General features: G+C 49.4%; 1 non-coding gene across 1 annotated transcript; it reads left to right on the top strand.

Annotated features, from left to right (window-relative positions):
• The first annotated feature begins 370 nt into the window (after positions 1-370).
• MIR8882 (microRNA mir-8882) lies at positions 371-515 on the top strand. Its single transcript, NR_128841.1, has one exon. It is a non-coding gene; the product is annotated as a microRNA mir-8882 (primary transcript).
• The last annotated feature ends 11657 nt before the right edge of the window (positions 516-12172 follow it).

The following is a 12172-nucleotide window of genomic DNA, read 5'->3' as shown; positions in this document are numbered from 1 at the left end:
GACATCATTGTCACCTCCTTTTCCAAGGCCACATGGTGTGAAGAATGCACCTGGGCCAGGCTCTCAGGGTGTCCCTAGCCTGTACCCCAGTATCTGCAGAGCCAAGGTGGACGGTGCTGGGTGATGAGCCTCAAGGGTCTCGGGTCTCCCTGAAGCCAGGAGAGCCCCAGGCCAGCTCCCAGCCTTCCTGCCTTTTGATTGCCGTCCCAGGGTGCTTGCTAGATGGTGTCTCAGCGTCCCCAGCAGATTGAGCCCTGAGAGTTTGCAGAGGTGAGCAGCTCTAGCCCTCTGCCTGCAGTGGCTCTGTCTGGGTCTCCTGCCTGCTTCCCTGGATCCTTTCCCAGATGAGCTGCCTGCACCCATGTCCTTGCTGTCGCTCTGTTTTCTGGGCGCTTGTACCCTACGGCCTCTCCGAGCTCTGACTCCCTTCCCTGGGAAAGAGCACCAGGAACAGGGTAGCAGGTTTGAGGTACCCGGGCTGGACTCGTGGAGGTGCTCAGCAAACTGAGGAAGGGCCATCAACGAGCTGAGAGGTTCCAGAATGCTCAGTCTCGCTCCTGCTACTTGTGGATTCCTGGTGTATTATTATTTGTTGATTGTTGGTATAATTTTTGTTGATTTGCTGATTATTGTTTGTTGATTCTGGGCTTGCAGAGCCACAAATATTCACGTATCTCAAACATTCCCTGCTGTTTCCTGGCTAATTCAAGCAAAACCCAGAATGTTCTGCCTGGGTGCTCAGTGCCTCGCTGTTGCCAGATAATGGACAGGGAGAGGCTCTGCCCCCACCTGCTCTGGGAAAACAGAATGATTAGCCAGGAAGACTTCCCTGGGTGGGTGGTAAGCATCGCGCAGAGATATCAGCCCCGGCCAGCTCTGACCACGCAGAAAGCCGGCGCGCAGCCATGGGGGTGCCCTCCCCGCACAGGCGCCACTGCGGCTTTGGGAGCAGGAGCCGATGGACAGCCGCACACCGCAGTCCACCCCCTCCCCAGCATCCAGCCCCTGGGACTAGCGCCTGCAGGATGTTGCCTGGGCTGTCTAGATAAATCCTGAAATGCTAATGCATTAAGGTACATATGCAAAATAGGGGTTACCAAGCGCGGAGCCAACACTTGCAGCTAGGCACCGTGTGGAGCGCTGCCGGTGGTAGTGGTGGCAGCCTGGGGATGCACAGGGCCTGGGGTTGGGCCTTGTCGCACTGCAGCCCCTGAGCGTGGCCTGGTCCAGACACCCAGCTCTGGGGAGGACTCGCTTTGTCAGGGAGCTGGGATTTCTGCGGCAGGAGGAGGACAGTCTGCAGGAAATGTCACAGATTCTCCTCCAGGTCTCACTGGGACATGTGACAGCCGCAGTCCTGGCCGTGCCAATTGGGAGGGGAGGTCTCTAGGCTGAGAGAGGCTGGGACACGGTGTTTACCGCAGCTTTGGAGCAGAAGGCACTAGAAATAGCTGGGGTCTTGCCCCTGGAACCCACCCCGCCTGGCCACCCGGCAGGTGGTGGGACAGGAATAGGCAGCCAGACCCCAGCCTGCAGGCATGGGGAGCCTCTACCTCACTGGGGGATGACCCAGGCTGTGGGACCCTAGATCCTTGAGCTGCAGGGGGAATGGGGAAGGGTCATCTGGCTCTTGCTCGAGGAACCCTATCCTGCTCGGGGCTGGGAAACAGGCCCAGTATAATGAAGAGACAGGCCCCACCATTTTGAGGGCCAGCCACCGTCCCTGAAGCCCCAAAGCAGTACCCTGGACTTCAGAGCCAGGGCAGGGGTACTGGTCTCTACATCAGTTCTGTAACACCCTTAACTCTTAGGGTGCAGTCTCCTCACCTGCACTCCAGGCACCATGAGTCTGACTTCCCAGGGTGACAGGCCTGGGGGTACCCAGAGCATGGGCAGCAGGGCCTGACACCCAGCTCGGGGTCAACAGAGAATCCATACACTGTGGCAGATGTTTCCAGGGCATCGGAGAAGGTGGATGAGAACTGGGCCATACGCAGAGGCGAGTCTGGGTGTGAGCGGTTCAGTCTCATGGCGCAGGGGGAGCAAAGACCAGGCCCCCCCAGGCACACCCTGTGCCCCTGCACAGCTGATAAGAATAGGCTGCTGCCTGATGGTTTTTCAGTCCAAACCTCCTTGGAAGTGGCATGTTCTGCAGGCTAAAAAGGTTCAGGCACCAAAATACGGCAGCCAGGGCGCCAGAGGTCTGGGTGGAGGGCTGAGCCACACTCTTTGACATCGACCTCATGTTTTCAAAATATCACACCTCGTGACTATTCCTGGCATGGCCTGAAGGGCACAGGGGTTTTGTGTCTGACTTCCTTTTTAATTGTAAGTGCAAGCAGCTGGTTCCTGGGCCTGGGGTCAGAGCACCAGGCACCTGGCGCCCTGGGAATTGGGTGCAGGTGGATGCAGGTGGGCAGCTGAGCCTGAGCACACACATCACCAGAAGGTACAGACTTGGGGTCAGGAGGATTCCACCCCTCCCCCCCAAGAAGCTGACTTGCAAGGGTAATTTAGGGTTTTGAGAGTGTGACCACGGCCCAGTTCTGGCCTCTGGACTGCCCTCCCTCCAGTGTCTGCATCCATTCAGCACCCTCTGTGGGCATCACAAACACTGGCCTTCCTGTGCTGGGCCGGGGCACACAGCCGGGCAGACAAGAAGCTCCTCACACCAGCAAAGCTGCCCGTAGGTGGAAGCACGGTCCCTGCCCTCTGGCTGTCAGTGAGGGCACTCCCTCTGCACCAGACCCTGGCTGGACAGTAAAGGCGCCGGGAGAGGAAGGAGGGGAGAGCCAGCACGACCTGCCCACAGTCCTGTGTGGTCTCCTCCCCTGCCCCCCTCCTCCAGCATCTTGACAGAGGGCAGGCCGGCTGCCAGAGCTGGAGCACCCTGGTCCTCGGCCGACTCTGGCCCCCACAACGCCACCCGCCTCTCTGCCCAGGTTTGGCAGCGCTGGCCAAACAAGCAACCCTTCCCTGCCTTGCCTGAAGGCCTTCTGAGCAGACCCCAGGCAGCACTTGTATTCTTTGTTGCTGTCATAAAGTCTGTTTGGGGCAGAGGGCTAAGAAATGGGCAGGCACCCCTTCTGTCAGGGACCCTAGGCTCCAGATCATTGTTGCCACCCACCTGACAGCTCCTTGCACGGTGCACAGAAAGCCCAAACAGGCCGTGGCTGGTTGGAGCCGAGAGCCTGTCCCTGCAGTGGCCTGGCCAGCCTCATGGGACCCTGCTCTCTCCCTCTCTATCCTTCCCCATGGCCTGAGGGCACAGGAGGAGGGCAGGACAGGCCCTGGGCAGCCTCCAGGGTTTCTACAGCCCCAGAATGTCCTGAGGAACAGGAAAGACTGCCCCTCTCCAGCCTTAGGACATCTTCCTTCCGTGGGGGACTCTGGCAGGGGGTCTAATGCCCCCTGGCTCCCCAAGCTCACCTGCTTTCCGGGAGGGAGGTGAGCTTCTGAGGCGTTCTCCTATGTCCCATCCACCACTTCCTCTGAAGCCTCACCTCTGGGAACCTGGACCCCACTTGTGAGTTCCTCTCTGCATGCCCAGGACATTCAAGCAGCAGACAGGAGGCCTCTCACAGACATACAGAGCACATGCCCACTGGAAGGGGGCCCCAGAGCAGGAGGTGGGGGGCAGCTGGAGCCTCACCAGTGGGCCTTCTCAGCGTCTGGGGACTGTCCCTCACAGTAGATGTCCCTTGAGAATGGACTGAGGACCAAGACTGGCATCTGCTTCTGGACTTCTCCTGGGTAAAGCTGGGGGGCTCAGATCCACCCAAAAGGGCTTCTTGGGGACTTTGCATGCCAAGCCTGCCAGGAAGTCCTGGAACAGTAATGACCCCAAAGTCATGGGGCTCCCTTCCCCAACAGCCCCACATGCACACAGGCCTTTGGTACCTCCACAAATTGCCTCTAGCACCTGGATGGAGCCCAGGGGCTCATTGGGCTCTCCCACCAGGCAGGCAGGTCCCTGGGGACCCGTGTTAACTGTGTGGCCCTCACTTCACCTCCCCTAGGAACCCCCCAGGAGGCAGCCTGAGGAATGGGGTGGGGACAGGCATGTCCCACAGCAACCCTGGAGGGGCCCTGTGCTGCTCACTGTTACCTAGGCAACTGGGAGGGCTCTTCCAGAGCCGGCTTTCCTCACCCGGACACAGGCTCCTCATCCTGCCTCGTCCAGGCTGTGGCCAGCCCACCGATGGGAGGGTGCTCCTTCCTCTGAGCCCCACAGTACTGACGGTCCCCGAGATGAGGGGCTCAGAGGCCTGGAGACAAGCCCGTCCTGACAGGTATTCAGCAGCAGGGAGGGAGTCCATAGACCCCCTGGACACAAGCTCTGGCTCACATCCTGTCCACGTCACTTCCTTGCGGCAGAGCTTGGGGCGAGTCTTTACATTCTCCAAACCCAACTCCTCAGCAAATGGGACAAACAGCCACTGAGGGAGGATGACACTACGTGGGGTGGCTTATGTGATGCCCAAGTGGACTCAGGGTCAGCTCAGGAAATGGAGCAGGAGCAGGCAACGGAAGAGCCAGGGACTGTGTGTTGGGCTGGGGAGGTGGCCGTGTCACGCTCCAGCGTCCAGGCTGAGTGGCAAGGGTGGGTGCAGCCTGCGGGGGGCGTCTGTGCCCAGAGCTGAGGCAGCGGTGTCCTCGTGGAAGTGCTTCCAGTTGTGATCTGGGGGCAGTTCCCGGCAGCAGGGCCTCCACCTGGTTCCCATGCCCCCAAGATTTCTGTGGGCTCCCCTCTCTCCCTGGGTCACAGGTTTCCCTCGCTGCTGTATCAGCGCTGGGACAGGTGAACTCTCCGAGCACAGTTTCAGATTTGCCTCCTGCCTTTTGAAGCTCTGTTACGAGGTGCATATCCATTTACGGTTGCTATGTCTTCCTGCTGAGCTGGCCCTTCTATCGTTACGAGCTGTTCCTCTTTGTCTCTAATAACATGCTTCCCCTTAAAGTCGGTGCTGTGTGATATTAGTATAATCTCCAGCTTTCCTAGACTTCCTGTTTGCAAGGCATAGCTTTTTCCAGACTTTTCCCAGATACGACCTATCTGCGCCTTTGTTAAGTATGCAGCAGAGTCACACCTTGCTTTTTATCCAGTCCGAAATGTTTAACTTTTAACTGGAGTGTTATTATATCTACACGGCCTTTTGGTTGCAGTTAAGTTAGATTTAGGTCTGCAGTTTTGCTCTTTGTCTCCCCTTTGTGGGTTCCTCTGTTCCCGCCTTCTTTTGTGTTAATACAATATTTTTTAATCTTTTGTAATTTTCCTATTGGATTTCCATCTGTATGTCTTTGCATATATTGTCCTTTGAAAGATTGCTCTAGAGATTAAAATACAAATTTTAACTTATTCCCATCTACGTGGAATTAGTTCTGGATTACTTAGGTAAAACACAGCGACAGGGCAGCCCTGGTGGCGCAGCGGTTTAGCGCGGCCTGCAGCCCAGGGCGTGATCCTGGAGACCCTGGATCGAGTCCCACATCGGGCTCCCTGCATGCAGCCTGCTTCTCCCTCTGTTTGTGTCTCTGCCTCCCTCTCTCTGTGTGTGTGTCTCTCATGAATAAATAAATAAAATCTTAAAAGAAAAAAAACAACAACAAAACACAGCGACAGTGCATTTCCATTCACCCCAGCCCACCCATACGGGTATTGTCATCTAAAGGATGTTAATGTTATAAACACAGCAAATACAGTGTTATTACTTTTGCTTTCAACAATAATGTCTTTTAAAGAAGCTCTAGGAAGTAGAAGTTAATATATAGCTCATCGGTTTTCAGTGCTTGGCCTCAGCTCCAAATCTGCCCTTCTCTGCCTTGCGCCATGAACCTGGAGCTGGCCCCTGTGACGCTTCCTTCCGCCTGCCCCAGCCACGCTAGGCTTTGCCAATAGAGGGCGCTAGAGGGCCGCCGCGAGGCCTCAGCCCAGCCTCGCTTCCCTCCCGGTCCCTGGGCTTTCCGTCCACCGGTGGCCGCAGGCAGCTCGCAGGAGCCCCGCGGGGGCTCGCTCTCCAGGGAGTCTCTTGGCCAACAGTGGGTCACTTCCTACGAGCCGGCCTCAGCCAGCACCTTCTGTCCTGTTTCTGCCACTGCTGGGCTGCGCGTTCCCTGGAGCTCGCATCTCAGCCTTAGGGGCACACATCCTCCTCCTAAGTTCTTAATTTATTCTCCCCAAGCCATAGAAGCAACAGCTCTTTTCTGCTTTTGCTATTTCTGTAATCCTTAAAGATCTCTTTTGTCCATTTTAGGAGTTAACCATCTCTTACCAACTTATAATTCTTTGTTAAAACTTCTCTGTTTGAATTTGGGTGGCTTCTGGCTTCCGGCTGGAACTGGAATGATCCATCTAGTCTCTTACATATTTACCAATTCCATGGGCGCCCATCCCGACCTGTCGTTCTGAGGTTATTTGGAGGCTATTTCCTTTTACCCTGACCATCTTCCTTTAGCATTTCTTACAGTGAAGACCTGCTTGGAACAAATTCTTTCAGTTTTTATTGAAAATTTCCTTCTTTTGCCTTCATTTTGAAGGTTTTGCTGGATATAGAGTTCTTGTTTGCCAGTTTTTCATTTTAGCACTTGGAGTGTGATGTTCCAAAGTCTTCTGTTGAGAAGTCAGCTGTTAATCATAGAACTGTTCCCCATCTACATAACCTGTTCTTTTTCTCTTGCTGCTTTCAAGATTTTTCTCACTCTGGTTTTCAGCAGTTGGACTTTGATGTTCCTAGGAGTAGTTTCCATTGTTTTCATGGAAATTCTTGAATCTATAATTTTAATGCTTTCCACAGTATCCGAGGTAGTTTTTCTATTATTTCTTCAAATACATTACCTGTCCCGTTCTCCATGTCCTTTCTGACTCAGACACATGTTGGCTGCTTCATATTGTCCCACACATAGTTGAGGCTCTGTTCATTTTTCTTCCAATCTTTTATTCTCCATTTCTTGGATTGTTTAATTTCTGTTGCTCTAGAAGTTCACCAATTCTTCTGCCATCTCTAATCTGCTAGTCAGGCCATCTTAAAAAAAAAAAAAACACAAAATTTTCATTTGTTTTCATACTGTTCAGCTCTAGAAATTCCATTTTTAATAGTTCTTAAAACTCTTTTAAGTTTCCATATCTGCCCCGTCATTAAAATAACGATCTCCTAATGATTGATGCATCCCTATAATAGATGTTTTGAAATTTTTGTCTGCTGAATCCAACAGCTGGGTTCACTTGGGAGTCAGTTTCTACTGACTCTTTTTCCTGATCACGAACCATACCTTCCTGATTCTTTGTATGTCTATTAATTTTTGGTTGAAGATTGGACATTTTGGATAATACATAATAGTGACTCTGGATTCTGTTGTGTTCTTATGATGGTTGTGTTATTGTCATAGCTTAAGAGGGCAGTAAAGTGCCTATGTTCATATTACAAGCAGTTAATATCTCTGCTCATTCCTTTCCGCTTCTAGCTCCAGGTTTTGTTACCTGAGTCAGTCAAGGATTTCAGTAAAATATATACATAGGAGCTCATTATCCCTGTGGCTCCCTTGCTTCTGAGGATTCCCTTCTAAATTCACAGCTTCTCTGCCAGCATCAGGTTATGCCCACTGGTCCCCCAAGGCAGTAAAGCTTCAGCTTTCTATCCCCCAAGCTATACATATTTGGGGAATGCATGCAGTTAAAAAGCAATAAACTCACAGATCTCATCTAGCTGCCTTTCTAGATTCCTCTCTGCTCTTCTGATCACCCTGGGGTTTGTAGCACACACATAAACTTGTGGTCAGCCAGGGACATGAGCACAGTTTATACATAGATTTTAGGTCTCATCCTCTCTGTGGTTCTCACTTCCAGAAATCTCCTGGGGTTTTCTGCTAGCCTTGAACTCTGTTTTCAGTTAGTTCAAGGTGATGGGGATGTGGTGTCCACTGCACTTCTCCACTTTGGCAGTGGGCATGGGGCAGTGGTCTCAGGGAAAGAGAAACATAAACTCAATTCTTACCCCTTTTGGTTGCAATTCTTTAGGAAGAATCCTCCTCCACTTTCTCTGTTTTTGGGTGTGTGAATCTGACTTCTCTAGGGACCTCGTAGAAGTAGAATCATATTTATCTTTTTTTGTGACTAGATTACCTCATGTAGTGTAATGTCATAGACTAAGTGTTGAAGTCCTCCAAAATTCATATTTTGAAACACAGCGCCCAGTGTAATGGCATTTGGAAGTGGAGCCTTTGGGAGGTGATTGGTTCATGAAGGTGAAGCCCTTGTAAATGAGATTAGCACTCACCCCAGAGAGCTCCCTTGCCCTTCCCACCATGTGAGGACACAGCGGAAAGATAGCCATGTAGCAACTGGAAGCAGAACTTCAGCAGACACTAAATCTGCTGGTACCTTGGACTTTCAGCCTCCGGAACTGTGAGGAATAAATTCCTGTTGTTTATAAGCTACTGAATTTGTGGCATTTTGTTATAGCAGCCTGAGTAGACTAAGACAGTCCTCAAGGTATATCCATGTTGTAATATATCTCAGATTCCCTTCCGTTTTTTTTTTTTTTTTTAAGTTTTATTTGTTTAAGTAATCTCTACACCCGGTGTGGGGCTCGAGCTCACGACCTCAAGATTAAGAGTCATGTGCTCTTCCAACTGAGCCAGCCAGGTGCCCCAGATTCCCTTCCTTTTGAGGCTGAATAATATTCACTATATGGATAGACCACATTTTGTTTATATATTCATCTGTTGATGGATGTTTGGGTTGTTTCCACCTTTTGGCTGTGTGGATAATAGGGCTGCTATGAACATGGGTGTACAAATATTTCTTCAAGGTCCTGCCCTCCATTCTTTTGAGTATATTACAAGACATGGAATTGCTGGGTCATAGTTCTAATTTTATTTTGAGAAGCCCAATACCCTTTTCATGAGTCTTCTTTTTGCTTAAATTTGCTTAAATTCACCACTAGCAAAGGTGAGTCCTGACAGATGCTCATCTCTCACTCCAGCCTGTGGTGTGCTCAACAGAGTGGTGAGTCAGAGGACTGTGCACTGCCAGCTTCCCTGGAAAATAGAGCCAGAGGCAGAAGCTCACATGCCAACTCTTTATCAGGAAGTATAGTCCAAGGAAGCAGAAGTGAGGAGAAAAGGAACGAAGAAGAGCAAATAAAAGACGGAACATTACCGAACCAGCCACAGCTTCAGGACAAACTGATTTGCTCCATCTCATGGTACGTTTTCAGAGATGCCAGCAGCATCTCTGAAGAATCCAGGGTGCTAGGATGAGAGAATTCACAGGATGACCCTACTCTCCTCTTGGCTGGAGTTCACGGAGGGCATTGATACCTGTTGCAGTTCCAGGTTGCACAATTGTGGGTGCCGAGAAGACCCTATTGTGTTCTGTGCTTCGGAGCTAGAGGGTAGCCCTCAGGCTGGAGAGAAGGTGTACAGAGTCTGGGTGTGATGTGAAGCACTCCTGGGAGTGTGTTGAGCAGAAGCCCAGAGCAGCTGCTGCCGCACACCTCAATCCATGACCACAGGAATGGGACAAGGCAATGCAGGGGCCAGCAGGCAGGGCATGTAGGCAGGGCGAGGGTGGTGTGGGAGTCCAGTGGGGGTGGGCAATGGGGCGATGTCGGCCACAGGATACCCACTTTCAGTTAGAGGTTAATACGTTCTGGGGATCTAACGTCCAAGTATGCCTGGTGACTGTAGTTAACACCGTGTTGTATGCTTGAAATTTGTTAAGAGAGTAGTTCTTGTGAGTGAGGGATGTGTTAACTATTCTTATGGTTATGAGTCTTTGATTTTTATTTTAAATAAATATAAACACTTATCAAAAATTTTAAATGTCAATAGTACTACTGTTAAGAAATCCTGGCCTAGTGAAGGGGAAAGATAATTAAATACATTAAGTCCTGGGGTCTGGTGTCCAGGGCCCAGCCTCTAAGATGTGCTGCATGGGCACCAGAGCCAGGACAACTGAAGACAGCCGAGCACCCATGAAGCAGGACGGTTGTCTCCTTGCATCTTCTCCTCCTGGACACAAAGACCCTGTCCACTCCAGCACATAGGGTCTTGATCAGTATTGACATCTTAATAATATTAAGCCTTCCCCATGAACATGAGATACCTTTCCATTTATCTGTCTTATTTAATTTCTTGAGGTGGTAATGTTTTGTAGTCTTTAGAGTACAAGTCTTTTCCCTCCTTGGTCAAGTTAATTCCTAAGCATTTTATTCTTTTTTTATATATTTCTTTTAAAGATTTTATTTATTCATGAGAGACACAGAGAGAGAGAGAGGCAGAGACACAGGCAGAGGGAGAAGCAGGCTCCATGCAGGGAGCCCGATGTGGGACTCAATCCGGGGTCTCCAGGATCACACCCTGGGCTGCAGGCGGTGCTAAACCGCTGTGCCACCAGGGCTGCCCCAGCATTTTATTCTTTTTTATGCCATTGTGAATTGTTTCCTTAATTTCCTTTTCAGATGGATTGTTGTATAGGAAATGCAACTGATTTTTGTGTGTTGACTTTGTATCCTGCTACTTTACTGATTTACTAGTTCTAACAGTTTCTTTGTGGAATCTTTAGGACTTTCTACATAGAAGATCATATCATCTGTGAACAAAGATGGTTTTACTTCTATTCCAATTTGGATTACTTTTATTTCTTTTTCTCTCTTAAATTGCTCTGGCTAGGATGTTCGGTACCATGTTGAATAGAAATGACAAAAGCGTGCATCCCTACCTTCTCCTTGATCTTACAGAAAAGGCTTTCAGTACTGTGGGATTTTCATATATGGTTTCTATTGTGTTAATTTAGATTCCTTCTATCCCTAGTTTATTGAGTCTTTTTATCATGGAAAGGTGTTGGATTTTTTCAGATGTTTCTTCTGCATTAAGATGATCATGTGGTTTTTGTCCTTTCACTCTGGTTTTATTTTTAGAGCGGGGGAAGGGCAGAGGGAGAGAGATAATCTTAGACAGGCTCCATACCCAGCATGGAGCCTGATATAGAGCTTGATCCCACGACCCTGAGATCATTATCTGAGCCAAAATCAAAAGTCAGACACTAAATCAACTGAACCACTCAGGCACCCTATTCACTCCAACGTCTTCATCTGTCATGTTTTTTTGTTTTTTTTTTTGTTTTTTTAAAATTTTTAAGTAGGCTTCATGCCCAGCATGGAGCCTAACGTGGGGCTTGAACTCATGACCCTGAGATCAAGAGTCGGACAGTTAACTGAGCCACCCAGGTGCTCCGTTCTTTCATTCTGTTAACGTGATGAATTACACTGATCGATTTTCATATGTTGAACCATCCTTACATTCCAGGAATAAACCCCACTTGGTCATGATGTATAATCCTTTTAACATGATGCTGAATACAGTTTGCTAATATTTTGTTGAGGATTTTTTAAAAAGTTTTATTTATTCATGAGAGACACAGAGGCAGAGACACAGGCAGAGGGAAGAGAAACAGGCTCCATGCAGGAAGGCTCTTGCAGGAGCCCAATGTGGGACTCGATGGGATCACGTCCTGAGCCGAAGGCAGATGATCAACCACTGAGCCACCCATGAGTCCCTTGTTGAGGATTTTTGCATCAATGTTCATAAGAGATATTGGTCAGTAGATATCTTGTAGTTTCTTTCAAAAGCTTTGGTCTCAGGGTGATGCTGGTCTCATAAAACAAATTAGGGGATGTTCCCTCAATTTTCTGGGAAAAGTTTGAAAAGTATTGTCAATTCTTTACTTTTTTATTTTTTAAAGATTTTATTTATTTATTCATGAGAGACACAGAAAGAGAGAGAGAGAGAGGCAGAGACACAGCAGAGGGAGAAGCAGGCTCCATGCAGGGAGCCCGACGTGGGACTCGATCCCGGGTCTCTAGATCAAGCCCTGGGCCGAAGGCGGCGCTAAACCACTGAGCCACCCGGGCTTGCCCTCAAATAAGATCTTTAAAAAATTTTTTTTAAATAAAAATAAATATATTTTTTAAGTGTACTGTTTAATTTCTACACTGGAAAACTGAATTTCCCAGTTTTCCTTCAGTTATTGAGGTCTATATCCTGTTGTGGTTGGAGAAGATACTTTGTATGTTATTTATCTTAAATCTCTTGAGACTTATTTGTGCTAACTTATGGTCCATCCTGGAGAATTGCCCATTGTGCACTTGAGAAGATGTGTGGTGGTGTTTGT

The sequence above is a fragment of the Canis lupus genome, chromosome 8 (genome assembly GCF_011100685.1).
Source record: "Canis lupus familiaris isolate Mischka breed German Shepherd chromosome 8, alternate assembly UU_Cfam_GSD_1.0, whole genome shotgun sequence".
NCBI classification, from domain to species: Eukaryota; Metazoa; Chordata; class Mammalia; order Carnivora; family Canidae; genus Canis; species Canis lupus.
The sequence above is the reverse complement of the archived record's forward strand: the minus strand, read 5'-3'. Positions and strand labels throughout refer to the sequence as shown.